The sequence below is a fragment of the Megalobrama amblycephala genome, linkage group LG6 (genome assembly GCF_018812025.1).
Source record: "Megalobrama amblycephala isolate DHTTF-2021 linkage group LG6, ASM1881202v1, whole genome shotgun sequence".
Taxonomy (NCBI): domain Eukaryota; kingdom Metazoa; phylum Chordata; class Actinopteri; order Cypriniformes; family Xenocyprididae; genus Megalobrama; species Megalobrama amblycephala.
In genome coordinates, this window is record NC_063049.1 from 34,537,080 (window position 1) to 34,548,903 (window position 11,824).

Consider the following 11,824-nt stretch of genomic DNA (forward strand, 5'->3'; position numbering starts at 1 on the left):
TCAAAATCTCGAGCCCCATTCACTACCATTATAAAGCTTGGAAGAGCCAGGATATTTTCTAATCTAACTCCGATTGTGTTCATCTGAGAGAAGATAGTCATATACACCTAGGATGGCTTGAGGGTGAGTAAATCATGGGATCATTTTCATTTTGGGGTGAACTATCCCTTTAATAATCAATAACTGTAACAAATGTATGGCTCATTGTTAGTTAATGTTAATGCATTAATTAATGTTAAGTAATGAGACCTTTTTGTGAATTGTTACCGTTTTTGTTTTATAATATATTATTGTAAACGGAGACATTCAGGAGACTTTACAAGTCTTTTTTATAGTGACCATGGCTGTCAAGCTCCAAAATGACACACAAAAAATAAAGTTTCATAAAAGTAATCCATTCAAGAGTAAATGAGTAAGTTGGTAAATGAGGACAGAATTTTCATTTTTGTGTAAACTAATGTTTTGCAGAAGACGAAAATTCAAGTATCAACATGAGAATGTGTGTACTGTTTATGTATTGTGCTTATAGAAAGAAAAAAAAAAAAAAAACTGGCAGTAAGAGCTGTTCTGTTTCTCCAGGGAATGAAAGTGATGAAAGTGTGGCTGATACTGTGGGTGTGGAGTGCAGAATGAAACTCTCCCTCCTCCTCTTCTCACCTGTTCCTGTTTTCCTACAACTGTGGCACGTTGATGAACTGTACCAGCTAATAGACCAGGGCGGATAATCAATATCTGAACTATAACATTCTCAAGAGCCGTTTCCCAGTCCCAGTCAGGTGCGAGACCGCCCTGCCTCCAGACATAAACCCTGTGCTCTGTTTCCTAATAATTACCTCGCTGGTGTCTTCAAATTGAGTTTTTTTTTTTTTTCATTCTTAGTTGCAATATCTTTCTCTAAGATGTAATCAAATATTCAAGACTAGGGAGACCAAATGTAAAGCATTAAGTATCTTTCATTGTAAAAACCCATATTGGTTGGCTTATGGACTGAAACTGCCAATGTAAGCTGTAGACAACTTGCTTGGTTTTGAAACAGAGCTGTAGCTCAAAATATCCTGAACTCTTGTACTTTTAGATTTTAGACTATTAGACAATGTTTTAATGGACTCTCTACAGGTGTATCATTAAATTCTCTCATCCATCGTGTTCATTATGCAAAGTTTTCTAATGTGCATCTTATCCTGCACATTTCTCTATTACATAAGAATGGATTTGATACCTTATGTTGCTTGTGTTCTGAAATGTTTCTACAAACTCCAGCGTGGATACAGTAATGCCTTCATTTGCATGTTTTCATTTTGCTAGACATTTTCAGAGAGAGGGAAACAAGATGCTTGCAGGCTGATTACTTCTCCTCTGTGACTTTTAGTTAAACATCAGCCCACATTCAATTCTCTTTGCTGTGCTGTGTTTTTCCTCTCCCGTTATCTCGGTCCTTTCTCACAGCATTGGACTCCCTGTTCCTTTGCATCTCTTTTTAACAAACACCCACTGAACTTCACATCTTAATTTAAGATATAATTTAAAATATTAATTCTCCAAAGTCTCCAAAGTGTTTTCGCCCCTCAGAACTGAAAGTAAATATCATATGATCAAGGCACACTTGCCTCACATTCAGTGTGGAATAAATGCAAATAAAACTGTTTTTTTTTTTTTTGTATTTTATTTAAAGGCCTTGTCTCAATAGTATTCATGTTTTAATTTTTTCATGTTTATTAGGCTATATTATATGTATATTTTTCATCAAATCATTTTTCTTTGCTAAATCACCCAACCCATGCTATTCATTGGGTCGTGGCCGACCAATATGTAGATAATATTTTAAGGTACTGTAGTACACTCAGAGATGCCAACTCATGCTTTATGGTACAATATGTGCAGATCATCTTGAGCTTCCTCGTTTTACTTACCACCTTTAACCCTAAAAAACTAATGTTGTCATGATAAGCAAAAAACTTTCTCTGTGTGGGAAAAAAATTCAGATGTAGCAGCCAATCAGTTAAGCTTGGCATCTTGCTGTTGTGGGGTGAGCTTTTGTAATCTGTTGAGTGAAGCTTAATAAAATGCGTGAGTGGAGAGGGGTGCTAAAGCCGGGCCTGTTGTTGATGGTTTTGTATATCCCTCTAAAGCCACTCAAGCAGGTCTGAGGGTGGGCTCACTTTCAATATTTATGAAATTGGCTCTGTGTGAAATTGGTTTTTGCCTAATGGATCCTTGCATGACTGCACTCCTTAAAAGACACTGGAGTCACAAGAAAGGAGAGATGAAGAGAGCAACAGAGTTGAAGTACGGGATAATATGAGAGGAGTGAAGAAACTGCGAAACCCTTGAACCCGGGCCTACTAAATATATTAATACATTACACGAGAGAGAGAGAAATAAAGCAATAGGTTATAGCACACATTTTAAGGAATTGTTCAATGAAAGAATACTGACACTTCGCATGAACCCACAATTATCTCACCCAACTATCCTATTTGCAGATTTGTCAGCTTTCAAAATTTTGCCTTGACTTTATGACTGAGCCATTTGCTTCAAATGGCAAATCAGTAAGTCGCACGATGAAGTCACCCAGAACGCCGAACGCAATTTACACGGTTTTCAGGAGAAAGCCATTTTCGCTGCATGGAGGGAAGCCGAGGCTTTCCAGAGAGGTCTTTACGTTGGTTTTATCGTCTGGGACCCAACCAGCCGGCTAATGAGGATGACCGTGAGCTTGCTCACTGTAACGGTGATATGGATGCCGGGGAAACTAAAACGTAAAGCTGCCCGGACAGAATGGCGCGCACTATAATACCGTGGTACATTAAGCAATAATTGGAAGGACCTCCTGATTATGAAGTCGGCCCATTTGGCTGGAGTGCCACATCTCCCCTCTTTCACAGATGGTTAGGTTAGATTAAGTGGGGGAAAATCAAATGTATGAGTCCTATCTCATTGGGGCAGTGCTGGAGCATCTTACTCAGCGGCCTTGGTAATTTACGAGGAGGACAGGGCTCCATGGAATCCCTCTGTTCCTCCATATGTCTGCCTGTGACATTTACCAGACTATCTGGATTAATTAGTTTTCATGGCCCGTACACGGGGCATGTTCGGAAAGAATTCCCACAACCGTTTCAGCTTCCGACTGCACCAAAGCATCAGCCTGTCCCATGAGCCTTTTATATGAAGTGTGACCTGAGGAGGTCTAAGAAGGAAAGCTACCCGTTAGCGTTCTCATTCATCTTAACAGTAGTTTGCAGTAAGTATCTAATTTGAAAATGATTTCTTATCAATTAGGGTCAATTTAGGCCGAATTCAGGGTGATTGGGACACTTTTTGCATTTGAGATGACTTGGAAAAAGTGTCCCAGCCAACCTGAATTCAGCCCTACTACACTGGACCCCATTTTGTTTTCAATGCATAATCATACACTACCATTCAAAAGTTTGGGGTCGGTAACTGAAAGAAGTCTCTTGTAATACTTATACCAAGGCTGCATTTATTTGATAGAAAATACAGTAAAAACGGTAATATTGTGAAATTTTCTATTTTAATATATTTTAAAATGTCATTTAATCCTCAGTTTCAACAGCCATTACCCAGTCTTCAGTAGCACATGATTCTTTTTAAATTCATTTAATATGCTTATCTGCAGCTCAAGAAACATTTCTTAATATTATCAATATTGAACACTGAATTGAATATTGCTTAATATTTTTGTGGAAACAATAATAGTTTTTTTCAGTATTCATTTGATGAATAGAAAGTTCAAAAGAACAGCATTTATTTGAATACCGTTTAAACGGTAGTGTAAAAAACAAGACATTTTTCAAAATATCTTGTGTTCCCACAGAATAAAGAAAGTCATACAGTTTGGAATCTTTTTATTACCCTCATGGATAAGTAAATAATGAAAAAAAAATATTTTTTGGGTGAACTTTCCTTTTAAAAACTATACAAAAAATGGGCTAACTATGCCAAAAATGATTTCAAAGAAGATTCCCAAATGCTCCCTCCTTCCACACAAACATATAGTCCCACCCCAAACTAACACCATTGGTTGAGATATTGTTATGTCCAGCTCAAACAGAGTACTGTGTTGATTTGCACCACAGAGACAGTGATTTGGAGAAGTTACCCTACAGTGACTGACTTGGCTGGTGATGAAATACAGTATCGCAGTATGTGGTCTGCTCAAGTGGGAGAGAGTCGCAAGCCACAATGCTTGCTCCAGTGCCCCGTGTTAAATGGGAAGGACTGCAGGTGGAAGCTCATCATTATACAACCGCTTAATGGAGTACATTGCCTCGGGAAGGGGGGAGGGAATGAGAGAGGGCAATTGACAGACTCATCCCTCTCTGTCTCTCTCCATCCATCCCGTGCGCTCAAGACAGCTGTCAGCCAAGCAGAACGCTTCTGCCAGTGTGGTAATTCATATTCCCAGCCTGAAACCAGAGAAATGGATGGGGTGTGAAGACAGGATGCTAGATGGGGAAAAGTGAAGGATTAAAAAGGTGATGATACTTTTGTTTAAAGCCAAGGAGTTATTAAAGAGAAATTAAAAAGATGTCCAAGCAATAGAAAACATCAGTCACATCCCATCGGATTGTGAGTGGTGTACTATAAGTCATGAGTTTGAGACTCTCTCTCAAAGCTAAATCTCCAGGGGATCCTGCATGAGATCAAGATATTATCCAGGTATTATAACCAGCGTTTGAGTGCAGGATAGTGGGTCTACCAGCTAGACCAGTACCAAATCAGTATAACTCATCTGGACTCTGTCTGATTTGTCCTTTGAGGTTCAGGACAAATCCATAAGAAAACTAAAAAGAAAAAAAAAAACCTCTCCACATGATCTAGGGAGAGAGAACAGACCTGCTCTGCCTTGCATGACCAATAGTTGATACAATTGTACATAATTCTCCATAATGGGAAGGCAGGCTCAAGGCTGTTAGCAGTAATGAGAACACGGTACATGCTCTATAGGGCCACACTCTCTGATGTCCCCCTTCTTTTCACCAGACAAACTCCACTTTAAAATAAGCCTGAGAAATAGCTCTTACAGACACAAGTGCAGACTCTACCTGGGTTATTTCTGTCACATTGTCAAAACCCAACTGCAATACTGCTTTTTATATTAAATGGCTGATTCATAAGCAAACTACACTCTAGAATATGTCTGCTGCTGGAAAAAAAAATTTTTTTGATCTATAAAGAAAATGAAAGGAGCATTCTCTCTCCTTCAAGGTGAGCTAAAGTAGACCTCATGCATGCTGCACTTTATTTGTCAAAGATTTAGCTGTTTGTCACGGAGATGTTCAAGGTTGTATTCATCATCCCAAGGAAGTGATGAAAAGCTGTCTGTCTATGTGTTTTGTTTTGATAAATGCTTTTGTAAATGAGGTTCACTCAAAGTCTACAGTTTTGCAATTTGGGCTGGGTCATTCAGTTATATTTCTGTAATAATGTCCATTTTGCTTAGTGCTACATATGAAATACATTTTCTTCTCACTCTCTTATATAGTACATGATTTCAAACTGATACATCTTCTTTTTGAACTAGTCATAACATAATCAGCTCACAAGACTCGTTAGTTTCAGGAATCGGTTTTTGATTCACTAAAAAAGCTGACCTATATGCTGTGTCTGAAATCACTTCGTTCACTCATTCACTGTTCCATATAGCAAATTACATAATTTGAGTTATATGGGGAAGAAGTGAATGAAAATAAATGAGTGAATTCGGACACTGACGAAGTCAGTAATTTCAGGCTACACTGTTCACAATGAATGTTTAATTCAAAAAGAACACTCATAAGAGTCCTTTGTTGCTTGAATTGAGCTACACACTTTCTGCACTGAAAAATCCAAGATGGAGCAGTGGAATGAAAACAACCCCTGCAAGGTCTCGAGATGCGTTTTTTTTTCTTTTCTAAAGGATGAACCTATTTTTACGGAGCCCCGCACATGACATGCAAGAAAAAAAAAAATCAAATTGTGCGTATGATTTACTAATTTGTTCCCTCGATTTACAAAATCATTCACACGACTTACTAATTCGTCCCCTCAATTTACTAAATCCACATGATTTATAAATAGAGAGAAAGAAATAGTCAATCGTGCGCACGTTTTAGTAAATCGAGGGAACAAATTCAGAAATCGTGCGCACGATTTAGACTACTATTTTTTTCCTGCATGTCATGTGCAAGTTTAAGCGCCACACTACTTTCCCATAGTTTCTTTTAAAAACATGCCTAAACTGACGTGTTTGACCGTTGCATTTGCATCTCACATTGTTTGCGCATGACAACACGGTGATCAAGTATATAAGGTTAAAAGTCTTTTTTTCTCCCCTTTCCACTGCCCTTCTTGTGTTTTTAATTATGAACATATTCTTATTATAAATTAACAGCAGGACACAAACTATGAAGTTGAGTACGGGGTCATTCACACAGAACACATTTTTACATTAAAAAAAAAAAAAAAAGAAAAAAAACGCAAGATGTTGGCAGTGGAACTTCATAGATTGTGTGCCACGTTTAGAATGTTGTGTCATGTGTGAAACATTGAAAAAGATTAGAGAGAAAGATTGATATAGAGAGATTTTAATATTGTTCAAATGCAATAGATCAAAGAATCAGTAGGACCAGGGCCTAAAATTAACACTCGCCAAGCACCAAATGTGAGTAAAAATTGGCGTTGGTGAGTGAATGAAACGGCGTCTATCGCCAGTTGGCCAGTAACAATTTTTTGAATTCTAACAATGCAATGTTGTGACAACATAAACGTGAACTACTCTCTGTAAAGTTGACGGTTCGGTGCTTCATCTTCAGGAAAGTTTCAGCCATTTCAATGTAAATATTCAAACGCTGGAACACGCGAAAAGGAATTTGTTATGCGCAGTGTGGGAAGTTTAACATCCAAAGTGTGCCACCTGAAAGCCCCGTCTCTCAGACAGCGCACAAAGTTGAGCTCTTTTTCATGACTTCCTGCAAAGTCCCTTTAAGACAAGTCATTTCACTCGGCGGCCATCTTTGAAACGCCTCTGGGGCATCCTGGGCATCATGCCCTATCTCTTTGAATGGGGAAACATCAAATTCTCCAAAACTGTTCACCAACTTTACGATTACATTTCATATTTGAAATCACCAATGAAATCTGGCAACAGCTGTCTTATAAATGTTTTATCCAAACGCTCGAATCATGACAAAAAACTGTATTTTTTATGCTGGATCAAGCTAATGCGCATGCGCAGACCTAAATGCGCGTCTCTTCTGCCATGTTTCAGAGGCGTGCGTCTGACTGTTTCTATAAAGGGTATGCATGTGACGTCACAGTCGACCGTTACGACTGCGGTTACGGCCACTGAGTGGCAAAAGACTGAGCGGCAGCATTGGTTTTCAGCACGAATGCCGCGAAAAACACACAAAACACATCCAAAACGTGAAAGAGCTTTGTGATTGACTGTACAAATAGCTTTGACACAAAACCTGATGTATATATTTAAAAACTGCAGAAAGCAACTGACAAAAAGCAAATAGATCACTGCAATTCACAGAAACAGCTGGAGCTCCAGCAGAGAAACATGGATTTGCAGATATCATTTTGTGTCAAATTGTTGGATTTTGAGGTAAAATCATACCGTATATATTGTAGATTATGTTGACAACTCATCAATTAAATATTTACCATCTTATATTCTGCATTATTGGATGTTTTTAAATAACACTGACAAATATAAAAATATATGTTTTAGGGCTGGACAATATGACGATATATATAACATTGATATAAGTGATTACGCGGATTTAAACCTACCTATATATAAAATATTCACAGGCAGATTTGCTTCGTTTCCCCGGCGTAGAAATCAGGCACATGTAATGTCAGGAAACACGATTCATGGCTGCATGTCAATATCCATGGATTAGGTTTCTTTGACAAGTTGTAAGAAACACTTTCGAGTCCAACCTTTAGTGTAATTCGTTAGTTTTACTCGCGTTTCCCCTATTAAATCCAGTCATGCCGCAGATTCTTTTACCACTCAGTCCAGCTGAGGGAGCACGTTTTCGGCGGGAAAGTGACATCGACGCATACCCTCTATAGACCTTATGTAGCCCCGCCCCTTTTCAGCGCTGCGCTCGTTGTCTTTTGACTTCCGGTTTGTATTTCCACAGCCATCTTGTATTTATGAATGAACTGCTCATTTTAAAATCTTCCCGGTCTACTGACATTTGTTAAGACAAATGCTTTAAACATAACAATGCTCATGATAATTTTCATTGACTCTACAACAGGTAAATCCACTTCACCGGTTAATTATTCTTATTTCCATAGAAATATAGGGCTACCGCAAAACCGGAAGTTCAAAGACAATATTCTAAAGATGGCGGCGCGCTTGTTTCTCTGGAAAATAAGGTCTATACGAGTGACACGTCTTGTGTTATTCTATAGTCTTTGCTTCCTGTGCTTCAATGGACAAATTCACTCAAAATTATGTAAAAAACAAAATAAAACAAAAAACGCCTGTCTCGGCAAGTAAACATAGTCGGTTATGTCTAAAGTGACCATGATCCGTGTATACATTCTGTCTTAAAGTGACAGCATCCTAATAATCCTGCTACTGCTTAATGTTAACCAAACACCAAAGGACAATCTAAAATTTTGGTGTCATAACTGCCTGTTTTTGTGACATGGCTGATAAAAAATATTTTTGGCTGGTAAATTTTCTTAAGACACCGGCCATTGGCAAGTGTGACAAAAAATTAGTTTTAGGCCCTGAGTAGGCCTATCTTTACCCAGCTCTAATTGTAAATCGTCTCACTTTGTCCTCCAGACCTGCACCGCATTCGTAGAGAGACAGGTTGGCACATGCGTTGCTGCCTGCCGTCCTCTGCCTGGCACGTGTTCCTGGCACTGGGATGTGCAGTGAAGACCCCCTCCTGTCCGTCACATGTCACTAGCATGTTGCCAGTACCAGGCTTCCGCACCCCTGCTGAGCACAGTGAGTGTGATCACATCACCCTTCTGCTTGAGTCTTACACACACCTGCAGTAGTGTCAGTCCATGAGCAGGACAGCCACCACAACAATCACAATCAGTCGTACACACACCCGCCCACACACGCTTTCACACATTCATTTAGCATGCATTCAGAACGGCACAAGCAACCAAGATTTGTGGTTTCCTCACAGCTTGGTTTTGCAATGATTACTTTAAAAGTAAGTTTCTGCAGTTCAATGCACTTGAATTGCTACATGGGAACAATACATCATACTTTCTCGGAGTGGATGGTTGATGGATAATTTGCTGGAACTACCAGGCACAATGAGCGACTGCAAAACAGCCACATAGAAAGGGACTTTATGACAACCAGATGCTTTATTGTTCTCTGGTAAATCGCAGATCAGAATCTGCTCAGGGAGGTAGAAAAGGCTGATTCAGAAATTTCAGGCCAGGCCAAACATTCACACAATCTAGGTCCTCCACAAATCTCCAGGCACTTTACCTGCTTTCATGTTTGGTCGTCACCTTCTGTGCCACATTATGGCATGTATATGGCCAGTTTAAATAAGCTTGATCATCCAATATTCCAGCATAAACGTTTCCTATGACAGCGTGCAGCCTTTTCTGTTCTTTCCGCAACTGTTGTGCCTTTAAACAACCTGCATTGTGAAAACCACTATACAAATAAAGTGAATCAAAACTTAACTGCACTTAGCGGACCATATGAATAGATCAATCACTGAATATTTTTGCTGTGCTCTCAGTGAGGCTGCTTCACCAGCAGAGGACACTATTGCCGCTTCTAGTTCTGAAAAATTGTTCTTGACTTCCCTGTCAACCTTCCTCACTCACCTTTTCATAAACAGCCACATGATATCATGTGCGAGTCACATAGGGTGTTGTTAGTCATGTACCCTTTTGGTGCTCTTAAAACATTAAAGCACAGTGGATAAAAACAGAGCAGCTGCAACATTTGGATGCTTTAATGCCCCGACTTCAAGGCTTTGAACAGTTAATAAGAAATTTATGTCAACAAGGATTTAAAGCAAAATGATCACTAGTTTATCTAGTAAGGTCTTTTTTTTTTTCTCTGAGAGCTCTTGTGTAAGTGCATGTTGAAGTCTGTTGTCATTCATATTTACTGGTGGCAATGCATGCCAAATTATACATTACCGTATGCGTTATTCATTTCAGGCAACAAAGGGGATAGACAAAGCCATACTTTCACCCCTATTAGATGATGATGTTATTGTGTACAAATGCTTTTATTGGCATATGATGTAAGTATTATAATTCATATGTATAATTCATTGCACTTAAAGATTTAAACAGGTTTGTAGAACAAAGCCAATAGCCCTCTTTTGACTCTTTACAGAGAGAAAGCAAATCTGAAAAAAAAAATCTGCTTTTCTGTGTTAAAGGGATAGTTCACACAAAATTCCATATGACTTTCTTTTTTCCATGGAATGTTTAAGCTGCTCTTTTTCATACAATGAAAGTGAATGGTGACCAAAGCTGTCAAGCAAGATTTTAAAGGTAAGTTTTCCAAATAATAAGGATTACATTTACAGCTTTCATGTGGCATCAGAGGACTTTTATGAAGCTTTTGTGGTGTTATTGTAGCCCGTGGTCTCCATTCACTTTCATTGTTATGAAAGAGAGCATGTCAGACATTCTGCTCAATTGTTTTTTTTTTTTTTTTGGTGTTTCTTGGAAGAACATGAGAATGAGTAAATGATGACATTTTCATTTTTGAGTGAACCATCTCTTTAAAGGGGACCTATAATGCCCATTTTACAACATGTAATATAAGTCTCTGGTGTCCCCAGAATGTATCTGAAGTTTCAGCTCAAAATACCCCACAGATAATTTATTATAGCTTGTCAAATTTGCTCCTATTTGGGTGTGAGCAAAAACATGCCATTTTGTGTGTGTCCCTTTAAATGCAAATGAGCTGCTGCTCCTGGCTGCTTTCCAGAAGAGGGTGGAGCTTTAACAACTCACGCTTTGATTGCTCAACAACAAAACTGGAAAATCTCACGCAGCCAAAATGATGATTGTCAGTAACGGTGTTCAGCCTTACATTGTTTAAACTGGAGTCAGACACTGATGGAGAGACTCAGGAAGAAGTTACAACTTATAGAATGTAACTGGACATTTCTGAACAGTTAGTGGATAAATTTATGTAGTTGCTGTGGAGTTGATTCAACTCATTGACTAGCATGTGCCGCCATGTTAATCTTTTGTGCAAATCCAGCATTGAATTGACCCTTGTTTGAGGAAGCAGTCTGGCATAAAATGACGGCATGGTAACAACACTCTACGACAACAACTCTTCCTCTTCTCTAAAGCAGCCAAACATGGCCTCGCCCCCTTTGTTGTGTGTTCCCAGGTGCAGGGTTTATGTAAATTTTAGGGTTAGTGATGTCACTAATCAGTGGGAAGAAACTCATTGTAGTCCCAACCAGCCGTTTATTGTAGTCCTTAATCAGAGAATTCTTTAAAAGAAAATATCTTCCTTTGTATTGAACTTTGAGTGTCGTAACTTTGCAGATGTTGTTTATGCTCTAACAGCAACATTATATACTAACTAAAGTTAAAAATGTGAAATCATAATCAACCAAAAGGGTTAAGATATACAATTAATACATTATTATCATTATATCCATATGTATATATCAATGACTAATATGTGTTCTATAATTTCTGTATGTCTTTCACTGTTATATACATTAAACATGAATGCTATGACTCATTTTGAGAGAGGAAACAGAGATTTTAGAGTCTTTAGTACAGCTGCCATTGAGATTTTCATGTCTTTCTTTCAGCTCAGTGA